Source organism: Mirounga leonina, unplaced genomic scaffold, assembly GCF_011800145.1.
Source record: "Mirounga leonina isolate KUSES-001 unplaced genomic scaffold, KU_Mleo_1.0 Mir_128, whole genome shotgun sequence".
NCBI lineage: Eukaryota > Metazoa > Chordata > Mammalia > Carnivora > Phocidae > Mirounga > Mirounga leonina.
In genome coordinates, this window is record NW_023270320.1 from 84,374 (window position 1) to 96,611 (window position 12,238).

Sequence of the window (12,238 nt, forward strand, 5' to 3'; positions counted from 1 at the left end):
GTTTACTTATTTATTTGAGAGAGAGAGCACAAGTGGGGAGGCGGGACAGAGGGAGAGGGAGAAGCAGATCTCCACTGAACAGGGAGCCTGACGCAGGGCTCAATCCCAGACCCTGGAATCATGACCTGAACTGAAGGCAGATGTTTAAATGTTTGAGCCACCCAGGTGCCCCCGGTGATTTTTCAAGTTTTATATTTTGCCTTCATGTCCCCAAGATAGGCCTAAATGAAAGAGCATTTTTGGTCAAATAGATATCCCTTCCACAAAGGAGCAGTGTTCAATATTCAGAATGTTTTAGGTATCGGCCTATACTCATTTAAATCCAAACTTCAGGTAAAGAAGATACTATTCAGATACCTTTAAAATAGAAATCATGCAAGTCTGCATGCTTTGGTAACTTGTTTTGTGAAATTAAATAGATTTCCAGAAACAGTCAAGCACCTAGATATGTAGTTATTGTTTAAATTTGAGATAGAAAGATGCTTACTTTCAAAAAGGAATGAACTATGAAAAAACCTTATATTTTAAAAGATGGATATGAATCAGAAGAATGAGACAATCTTACCCTTCAGGGTGAGGAAAGGGCTTGTGCTTTCAGGACTGGAGATGAAACAATTAAAAATAAGAATTCAAAGCTCCAATCCTCTTGCAGGGTTTTGTGACTCAGAATTGGATTTATTAGTCTTACAAATTGGTTTTTTACCGATGCCTTGATTTGAAAACCAAATACACTGTTGGGCTGATACCCTCCGAGGCCATACCTCTCACTAAAATTCCTGAGAGCAATTTCCACTGTGTTTGTTTATACAAGCAACAGTAGGGGGCTGCCTCCCAGGTGATGAAGTCCACCACAAAACCCTATCAATTGGGGTGGGACTGGATTATCTCTGATGCTCTGTACTGGGAAGTTCCTTACTGAATCTATACCTTCTACTGTCTCCTAAACAAAAGCAAGAGCAAAAAGGAACATGACAGTAAGATATCAAGAGATTGTGCAATGGAGTCTAAGTCAGGCTTGGAAGCCAAAACTCAAAAGTCTGAATTTATTGGCCATATAATTCTAGAGCTATTACTTTTTTTTTGCTTCATTTTCTCATGAGGCAGAAAAATACGTAAGTGCCCAGGCTCTCAAGTCAGACATATCTGAACCTGAATTTTGTTTCTACCACATGTTGTCTGTGTGTTCTCTCTGAGCTTCAGTTTCCCTGTGTGTGAAATAAGGATAATAATATTACCTTATTTTATTAGAGTTCTCTTGAGAAACAGAATCACTAGTGTGTGTGTGTGTGTGTGTGTGTGTGTGTGTGTGTGTAAACAGAGAGAAAGGATGGGGGTGGGCTGGGAGAGAGACACAGAGAGAGAGAGAGAGAAATTTGAAGGAATTAGCTCATGTGATTATGGAAGCCAGCAAGTCCCAACTCTGCAGGCTGGGCTGAAAGGATGGAGACCCAGGAGAGCCGATATTTCTAGTCTGCTGTAGAACTAGGAAGAGCCAGTGTTTCAGATAAAGTCAAAAAGCAGTCCTAAAAAATTCTTTTGCTGGGGGGAGGCTTTTTTTTTTTTCTATTCAGGTCTTAAAATGATTGGATGAGGCTCACCCACATATGGTGGATAATCTATTTTACACAAAGACCACAAATTGAAGTGTTAGTCTCATCCAAAACACCCTCATGAAACATCCAGAGTAATGTTTAACCAAATATTTAGGCACGCAGTGGCCCAGCTAAGTTAACATAAAATTAACCATCACACTCATGTAACCCTCACAACAGCCCTATGAAATGAGTATTATTTATGAAGTACATTTCACAGGTTCAAACAACAAATATTATTATACCTTCATGTGTCAAATAGTGACAAAGTCAAAAGTCACTGGGGCTCCCTCTGCTCTCAAGACATTTCCAAATGGATGCTTTCTTTTCCATGTCCCCTCTCTATATATTCATTTGGTGTTTCTTGATAAGGAAGGTAAATATATTCAACCAAGAGAATTGATAGTGTATGCCCATTTCACGCTCTGACAGTTCCACTATGATGTCACTTCTGAGGTACATGAAATTATAAAAGTGGGTACTAAATCTCTGCTCCTAAGATCTTTCTACTTTAGTAATTATATTCTCTCATTCATTCCCTCCCTTGAAAGATCTCTCTTTCCTAGAATGAGAAGAAGAGAGGAGAGGCCAAGGTGAGGTAGAGAGAAGAAAGGGAAGGAGGAGAAAAACTTGAAAACAAAATAAACATGTAATCAAGATAACCATGTCAATAAAGTAGACAGACAGGACCACCTCTACCTGGCCTGATTCTAAAACCCATAAACCAGGTGTTTGGTGCCCTGGGTAATAATTGTAACAATCTGTTTTGAAAAGCCAGGCTCACTTGTAGTTGTCAAAAGAATAGATATTTGGAAATGTAGAGGAAGAGCTAGCAACAATTACACCCTCTGGTCACTGTGAAAACCATAGCAAACCTTGTCCTCCCTGCCCAACTCCCTGAAACTTGGGCTCTCCAGCCCTACCAGATTGCTCCAACCCATGAAGGGTGAGTATGTTGATTTTTTTTTTCTGAGGCCTGGGGACTGTGGGGGCTATTCATTAGGGCTGCCAACATGCAATTCTCACATATTCCTTCCCCACCATGAGGCCATTTGAGATCAAATTGCCATCTGTGACCACACCTCCATATTTCTTCTCATTTAAGGAAAAATCTCTAGTCTTGGTAAAATATATTTATAATCCAGTTTCAACATATGGCTTTCATGTACCTCAATACAAGAAGAGACCTCAAAGGTTTATGGGTCCAAATGCCTGCCTAGTGTAGAAAACCCTACTATAAATTCCATATAATAACTCATCTTTACTATTGCAACCTGGGAAATCCAAGTAGCCCAAATTCTCTAGAAAGTAATGATTTGGTCTGCTGGTGACCACAAAATTTAAAAAAACAAAACTATAATGAGGGACTCAAGGTGTATTCAAAACATTCTCTTCATGTAAACAATCCGGTAGTTATTAAGGACTCTAGATATCCTATTATTGAAACAATTAGTGAAAAAAAAATAAAAATTTCAAATCTTGACTTACTCTGGATTAGGAAAATCTGTTTATTATTTAAAAGAAATTAAATTCTAAATACATATAAATTTATCTGAATTTTGGTAAGAGTGAGAATCTAAATTCTTCATACCAGCTGACTAGGCATTTCTGTTTCCTGTTATCTAAACTGGAGTGTTTTGACTAAGTCACAGTGTATCAGATAGAAACTCACTAAGCTGGATGTAGAAAATACAGGGAAGAAGAAGGCACAGGAAACGCATTCCACCACATTCTTCACAAAGCTGATACACGGCTATCTTCAAAAAACGTTTGTTGAGAACCTAGAATAACCGGTGGAACACATAAAAAGTAAATCTTATTACACAACAAAATGAAAATAAAGGCTATCGTGTTCAACCTCATTCAAAAGAAAACCCTCAATGTGCTTTGATCTCTGGATTTTAAAAAAGTTAAAAGCTAACTTTGAGTTACAAGTGTCAGTTTCTGGGGCACCTGGGTGGCTCACTCGGTTGGGTGTCTGCCTTCGGCTCAGGTCATGATCCCAGGGTCCTGGGATCAAGCCCCGCATCAGGCTCCCTGCTCCATGGGGAGCCTGCCTCTCCCTCTCCCACTCCCCCTGTTTGTGTTCCCTCTCTCACTGTGTCTCTCTCTGTCAAATAAATAAATAAAATCTTAAAAAAAAGTGTCCATTTCTAATACTTTCCTCCATGAAATTAGAAACTCCTTTGTCCTCAGTGTGACTGGCATTCTTTTTCATTTGTGTAATGAATTCTTAGGCAGTAGAAGTCATGTTTGCTCCAGGAAGTTTAAACACAAGTTTCGATTCAGTTAATATTTTATAGGCAATATTTTAGGTTTGCTTTTAGCCAGTGTAAAAATCAATTCCAAACACTGATTTAGAAAAACTCAGCTGGTCTTTCTGTGTTTTTCCCCTTTTCTCTGGCACTATTATCACACTCTATGTACCTGGAGATAGCATTGGATCACACAATTAAGAGCTCAGTCCCAAAGATTGCCCCCACCCCACTTCAGATGCCAATCACAAATCACAAATCACCTGAGCTTCTCATTGATATAAATCAGATGTTTCCATATCTTCTCCTTGGTTCAATTAATTTGCTGGAGCTGCTCACAGAATTCAGAAAAACAGTTTATGTACATTTATCAGTTTATTATAGAAAGATATAAGATACAGATGAATATCCAGATGGAGGATCAATGGGGCAAGGTATATGGGAAGGGGCAGAGCTTCCAGGCCTTCTCCAGGCATGCATTCTTTCAGCATCTACTAGTGCTCAACTACCTGAAAACACTCTGAACCCCATATTACTGGTATTTCTATAGAGGCTTCATCACATAGGCATGCTTGATCATTAACTCCATTTTCAGCCTTCTCCCCTTTTAAGAAAATGTGAGTGGGGCAGAAAATTCCAAGCTTCTAATCATGGTTTGTTCTTTCTGGTGACCAGCCCTCATTTAGGAGCCCATCCAGAATTGTTTAACTGGAACAAAAGACGTTTCTTTCACCCAGAAAATTACCAAGATTTCAGGAACCCCATGTCAGGAACCAGGGCAGGGATCTTTATATCTGTATCTGTCTACATCTATATCTATAATCTATTTGTATTTCTGTTATCTCACACATTCCCCTTCCCAACCTTTATAGACCACCACTCTGATGCTTTCATATGCATACTTGAAACTGTAATTATCCTTTTAATATATAGTGTTATATGAGTGTACATTTAATTTACATAAATTCTATTTTGCTTTATAGACACACTTTGGTTTGTTTTCATTTAGTACTGTGTGTTTGAGATTTATCAGTCTTGCTATGGTGACTCTATTTGTTAGAAGTTTTGGTGCCTCTAACTTCTGCATATTATTCCAGAGTATGTATCCACTGCATCATAGTTTTTAAATCTCCTCTGTCCCCCCGTAAAGGAAAGCTAGGTTGCTTGCTTCCTCCAATGCCACTAAATGCTATAACGAGCATCCTCATATAAACTTTGAAAGTTTTGGGGTGCCTGGATGACTCAGGTCAGGATCCAGAGTCCCAGGATGTAGTTAGCAGGGAGTCTGCTTCTCCCTCTCCTTCTGCCTCTATGCCTGTTCCTTCTCTCCCTCTCTCTCTCTCTCTCTCTCACACACACACACACACACACATTTTCTCTTTCAAATAAATAAAATCTTTAAAAATAAATAAATAAACTGAAAGTTTCTTTGGAGCATAAATCCATTAGGACTACCAATGCACAGGGCGTGCCATATTTGATTTGACTAACTTTGGCCAGATTGCTCTCCCTAAGAGTGCATCAGGCTAAACCCCTACCAGTAGTACACGGGGCTTCTTTTTTTTTTTTTTAATATTTCCACCAAATTGGCTTTTTCTCCCATTCTGATGGGTGTAAAGTGATATCTGATTGTAATTTTATTTTGTTTTTCTGATTACTAATGGGTTTAAACAACTCCTAATATGGATTATAGTCATTTAAGATTCTTCTGTAAATTGCCTGTTCATATTTTTTGCCAATTTATCTATTAGATTTTCAATCTGATTTATAAGAGTTTCTTATTAGTATGATATTAAATCTTTTTTCAATTTTTTGTTTTTTTTAAATTTAGTTCAATTACCTAACATATTGTTCGTGTATAGAAATGCAACTGATTTCTGTGCATTAGTTTTTGATGTAGTGTTCAATGATTTATTAGTTGCGTGTAACTAATGTGCTCATCAGATCATGTGCCCTCCCTAATGCCCATCACCCAGTTACCCCATCCCCCTACCCCCCTCCTCTCTTAAACCCTCAATTTGTTTCCTGGAGTCCATAGTCTCTCATGGTTTGTCTCCCTCTCTGATTTCTTCCCATTCAGTTTTTTCTCCTTTCCCTGATAGTCCTCTGCCCTATTCCTTATATTCCATATATGAGTGAAACCATATGATAATTGTCTTTCTTTCATTGACTTATTTCACTTAGCATAATCTCCTCCAGTTCCATCCATGTTGATGCAAATGATAGGTATTCATCCTTTCTGATGGCTGAGTAATTGTATATATGCACCACATCTTCTTTAACAATTTATCTGTTAAAGGACACCTCAGCTCCTTCCAAGTTTGGCTATTGTGGAATATTGGGGTGCATGTGGACCTTCTTTTCACTATATCTGTATCTTTGGGGTAAATACCTAGTAGTGCAATTGCTGGGTGGTAGGGTAGCTCTATTTTTAATGTCTTGAGGAACCTCCATACTGTTTTCCAAAGTGACTGTACCAGCTTGCATTCCCACCAACAGTGTAGGAGGGTTCCCCTTTCTCCATATCCTCACCAAAATTTGTTGTTCCCTGTCTTGTTAAGTTTTGCCATTCTAACTGGTGTAAGGCGGTATCTCATTGTGGTTTTGATCTGAATTTCTCTGATGGTTAGTGATGTTGCCCATTTTTTCATATGTCTGTTAGCCATTGTATGTCTTCTTTGGAAGAGTGTCTGTTCATGTCGCCTGCCCATTTCCTGACTGGATTATTTGATTTTTGGGTGTTGAGTTCGAGAAGTTCTTTATAGATCTTATGTACCAGCCCTTTATCTGTTATGTCATTTGCAAATATCTTCTCCCATTCCGAAGGTTGCCTCTTAGTTTTGTTGACTGCTTCCATTGTTGTGCAGAAGATTTTTTATCTTGATGAAGTCCCAATAGTTCACTTTGGCTTCTGTTTCCCTTGCCTTTAGAGATGTGTCTTGCAAAAAGTAGCTTTGTCCAAGGTCGAAGAGGTTGCTGCCTGTGTTCTCTTCTAGGATTTTGATGGATTCCTGCCTGACATTGAGATCTTTCATCCATTTTTAACTTTGTGTATGGTGTAAGGTAATGGTTAGTTTCATTCTTCTGCATGTGGTTGTCCAATTTTCCCAGCACCATTTATTGAGGAGACTGTCTTTTTTCCATTGAATATTCTTTCCTGCTTTGTTGAAGATTAGTTGACCATAGAGTTGAAGGTCCATTTCTGGGCTCTCTTTTCTGTTCCATTGATCAGTGTGTCTGTTTTTGTGCCAGTACCATGCTTTCTTGATGATCACAGCTTTGTAATATAACTTAAAGTCAGGCATTCTGATACCCCCAGCTGTGGTTTTCTTTTTCAACATTCCTTTGGTTTTGCGGGGTCTTCTCTGGTGCCATACAAATTTTAGGATTATTTGTTCCAGTCCTGTGAAAAATGTCAATGATATTTTGATAGGGATTGCACTGAAAGTTTGATTGCTCTGGGCAGCATAGACGTTTTCCCAATGTTTATTTTTCTAATCCATGAGTATGGAATGTTTTCCCATCTTTTTGTGTCTTCCTCAATAGGCTATTGTGGAATATTGGGGTGCATGTGGCCCTTCTTTTCACTATATCTGGAAGGATATAGTGGAGCTACTTGTTCGGTAGTTTCTAGCATATGGATACTTTACCTCTTGGGTTAGGTTTATTCCTAGGGATCTTATGGTTTTTGGTACAATTGTAAATGGGATTGATTCCTTAAATTCTCTTTCTTCAGTCACATTGTTCATGTATAGAAATGCAACTGATTTCTGCAGGGAGATATTGGAAGATAAACAGAGGGGGGAAGAAGCATTGATTTTGTAACCTCCCACGTTGCTGAATTGCTGTATGAGTTCTAGTAACTTGGGTGTGGAGTCTTGGGTTTTCCACATAAAGTATCATGTCATCTGCAAAGAGAAAGAATTTGACTTCTTTGCCAATTTGAATGCCTTTGTTTTCTGATTACTGAGGCTAGGGCTTCCAGTACTATGTTGAACAACAGTGGTGAGAGTGGGCATCCCTGTTGTGTTCCTGACCTTAAAGGAAAAACTCTCAGTTTTTCCCATTGAGAATGATATTCACTGTGGGCTTTTCATAGATGGTTTTTATGATATTGAGGTATGTTCCCTCTATCCCTATATTTTGAAGAGTTGTAATCAAGGAAGGTTGCAGTATTTTGTCAAATCTTCATCAGTTGAGAAGATCATGTGGTTCTTGTCCTTTCTTTTATGAATATGATATATCAGGTTGATTGATTTGCAGATGTTGAACCAGCCTTGCATCCCAGGAATAAATCCTACTTGGTCATGGTGAATAATCCTTTCAATGTACTGTTGGATCTTATTGCCTAGGATCTTGGTGAGTATTTTGGCATCTATGTTCATCAGGGATATTGGTCTGTAATTCTCCTTTTTGATGGCAACTTGTCTGGTTTTGGGATCAAGGTAATGCTGGCCTCATGGAACGAGTTTGGAAGTTTTCCTTCCATTTTTATTTTTTGAAACAGCTTCAGAAGAACAGGTATTATTTCTTTTTCAAATGTTTGGTAGAATCCCCTGGGAAGCCACCTGGCCCTGGACTCTTGTTTTTTGGGAGGTTTTTGATTACTGCTTCAATTTCCCTGCAGGTCTTTTCAGATTTTCTATTTCTTCCTGTTTCAGTCTTGGTAGTTTTTAAGTTTCCAGGAATGCATCTGTTTCTTTCAGATCGCCTAATTTGTTGTAATATAGCTGCTGGTCATAAGTTTTAACAATTGTCTCTATTTCCTTGGTGTTGGTTGTGATCTCTCTCCTTTCATTCATGATTTTATTAATTTGGGTCCTTTCTCTTTTCTTTTGGATAAGTCTGACGAGAGGTTTATCGATCTTATTAATTCCTTCAAAGAACCAGCTTCTAGTTTTGTTGATCTGTTCTCCTATTTTTCTGGTTTCTATTTCATTGATTTCTGCTCTAAACTTTATTTTTTCTCTTCTCCTGCTTGGTTCAGGCTTTATTTGCTATTGTTTCTCCAGCTCTTTTAGGTGTAAGGTTAGCTTGTGGGATTTTTCGAATATTTTGAGAGAGGCTTGGATGGCTATGTACTTCCCTCTTAGGACCGCCTTTGCAGTATCCCATAGGTTTTGGACCAACGTGTTTTCATTCTCATTGGTTTCCATGAAATTGTTTAATTTCCTGTTTGGCCCAATCATTCTTTAGCAGGATGGTCTTTAACTTCCAAATGTTTGAATTCCTTCCAAATTTCCTCTTGTGATTGAGTTCCAGTTTCAAAGCACTGTGGTCTGATAACATGCAGGGAATAATCTCAATCTTTTGGTATTGGTTGAGACCTGATTTGTGACCCAGTATGTAGTCTATTCTGGAGAAAGTTCCATGTGCACTCGAGAAGAATGAGTATTCTGTTGTTTTAGGGTGGAGTGTTCTGTATCTATCTGTGAAGTCCATCTGGGCCAGTGCATCATTCAAAGCTCTTGTTTCTTTGTTGGTCTTCGGCTTAGATGATCTGTCCATTGCTGTGAATGGTGTGTTGAAGTCCCCTACTATTGATGTAATATTATCAATATGTTTCCTTACTTTGGTTGTTAACTGGTTTATATAATTGGCTGCTCCCACGAGAGGCATAAATATTTACAACTGTTTGATCTTCTTGTTGAATAGACCCATTAAGTATGATATAGTGTTCTTCTTCACCCCTTACTACAGTCTTTGGCTTAAAATCTAATTTGTCTGATATAAGGATTGCTACCCCAGCTTTCTTTTGAGGTCCATTAGTGTGATAAATTGTTCTTCACCCCCTCACTTTCAGTCTGAAGGTGACTTTAGGTGTAAAATGAGTCTCTTGTAGACAGCATATTGATGGTTCTTGCTTTTTTAGCCAATCCTATACCTTTGTCTTTTGACTGGATCATTTACCCATTTACATTCAGAGTAACTATTGAAAGATATGAATTTAGTGCCATTTTCACTGCCTGTAAGGTCCTTGTTTCTGTAGATTGTCTCTGTTTCTTTCTGGTCTATGATGCCCTTAGGCTCTCTCTTTGCTTACAGGATCCCCTTTAATATTTATTGCAGGGCTGGTTTGGTGGTCACATATTCTTTCAGTTTTTGTCTGTCCTGGAAGCTCTTTATCTCTCCTTCCATTCTGGATGACAGCCTAGCTGGAAAAAGTATTCTTGGCTGCATGTTCTTCTCATTTAGTACCCTGAATAAATCTTGCCAGCCCCTTTCTGGCCTGCCAGGTTTCTGTGGATAGGTCTGAGGTTATTCTGATGTTCCTCCCTCTGTATGTAAGGTACCTTCTCTCCCTAGTTGTTCTCAGGATAGCTTCTTTTTCTCTAAGATTTGCAAGCTTCACTATTATATATCGTGGTGTTGATCATTTTTACTGATTTTGGGAGGAGTCCCCTCTGCCTTTTGACATGAATGCTTGTTTTCTTCCCCAGATTAGGGAAGTTCTTAGCTGTTTTGCTCAAATATACCTTCTGGTACTCTCTACACCTCCTCTGGACCCCGATGATTCTGACATTGGTTCTTTTCAAGGCATCATTAAATTCTCAAAGCCTTTCTTCATTTGCTATTAGTTGTTTATCTCTCTTTTCCTCAATGCACCTCTTTTCCATCAGCCTGTCCTCTAGATCACTTATTCTCTCTTCTGCCTCACTGACCCTAGCTGTTAGAGCTACCAATTTAGATTGCATCTCATTTCCAGCATTTTTAAGTTCGACCTGATTAGATCTCATTCCTGCCCTTAGAGATTCTGTATTGTCACTTATGCTTTTTTCAAGCCTAGCTGTTAACTTTATAATTGCTATCCTGAATTCCATCTCTGACATCTTACTAATATCCATATCTATTAGCTTTGTGGCAGAGAACATTGCCTCTGGTTCTTTCTTTTGTTGTGAATTCCTCCTTCTAGTCATTTTGCCCTGGGGAGGATGGTTGAGTGAACGAACAGAGTCCAAAATATCAACCGTGACCCAAACGAAGTGCACCATAGAAAAATCCGAAGTGGTCGGAAGCCACCACAGAAAAGAAAACAAAGCCAAAATGAAACAAAACAATATAAAATGTGGGGGGAATACAGACTATAATTTTCAATGGTGAACAAAGCAGGGTGATCCGCTTGTTCCTGATTGAATTTTGTTCTGTGTATTAGAAGACACTACATCCCAAAATTACAAAGAAAGAAAAACTTATATATATATAATATATGTATAATATATATATTTATCTTCTAATATATATAAACTTGAATACAGTGAAAAAAGGACTAAAATGAAGCACATATGTATAAAGTGTAGATATGAAAAAATAAAGGTTAAAAAGCAATTTAAAAACATACATTGGTAAAATAAGAATCTAGTTGAAACAGGAAAAAGGTAAAAAAAAAAAGAAATGGAAAATTTTAAAGATTTAATTTATTTATTTGTCAGAGAGAGAGAGAGGGAGAGCACAAGCATGGGGAGCGGCAGACAGAAGGAGAAGCAGGATTCCTGGTGAGCAAGGATTCTGATGTGGGACTCGATCCCAGGACTCTGGGATCATAACCTGAGCCAAAGGCAGGAGCATAACTCACTGAGCCACCCAGGCATCCTGAAATGAAAAATTTTAGACTGAAGGATAAACAAGTCGTGAGGAAACACCTGGAGGTCGGTATCTTATTTTCCCCTGGTGCTGAGTTTTACAGTCTTGTGAGATCCATAAACTTGTCATTCACCTGTTCTTCCAGTCTGTCTTCTGGGGGAGGGGCCTGATGTGCGGCTTCTCAGGTGTCTTTGCCTGAGTTGCTGCATAGGGGAATTGGCTCAATGTAATCTGGTTGTCTGTGTGCCTTTTGTTCCCTGGGGGCTTTCTGTGCCCCTTCAGAGGGTCAGAACAAAAATTGCCATGCCCAGATCTCCAGCCCAGAGCCGCAAGATTGCGGTCCCCTATCTTCAATAAACCCTCTGGGTCAAAGAGTCTCCACTTCTGTGTGCACCAAACTCCGTAGACTGTCGTGGTTTGTGCTCACTGCAATCCTCCCAGGAGGGAGTCCCAGGGACTCCTGAACATCACTGTGCTTTGTGTCTTTGCGACTGCAAGAAGTTATGGGCTTGCACAAGCACCCTGCTCCAGTGATCCCAGGTCATGGCTGGTTGCTGCCCTACTGTCCTTTCTGGGTCTGCCACCACCCCAATAGCTGTTGCCCAATCATGGGCACAGCCATTTCATCCCTCCCAGGGGATGGTAAATGGCCTGTACATTCCAGTCCTTTTCAGGGTGCTCAGGCAAAGAGTGATCTCCCTACCAGCCCAGCTTATGGTTTATGGCAACTGGAGTTGAGAGTCCCTCCTGGGCTCGCTGACAATAACCAGTTTCCCCACTCCACTGCTTGGGCACTCTATTGGTTCAGGC

The 12,238-nt window shown here is 39.3% G+C and overlaps 1 protein-coding gene across 3 annotated transcripts in view; it reads left to right on the forward strand.

The window, feature by feature from the left end:
* Positions 1 to 12,238, forward strand: part of LOC118009895 (arylamine N-acetyltransferase 1) — a 118,056-nt gene that overhangs the window by 55,021 nt on the left and 50,797 nt on the right. Inside the window, exon 1 of one of the 3 annotated variants that reach the window (XR_004679051.1) lies at positions 11,380 to 11,493. The exons of the other annotated variants lie outside the window; for them this stretch is intronic. The gene's annotated coding sequence lies outside the window, so the exon portion shown is untranslated. Of the gene's footprint in view, positions 1 to 11,379; positions 11,494 to 12,238 lie in introns of those variants that run through there. 3 annotated transcript variants of the gene reach the window in all.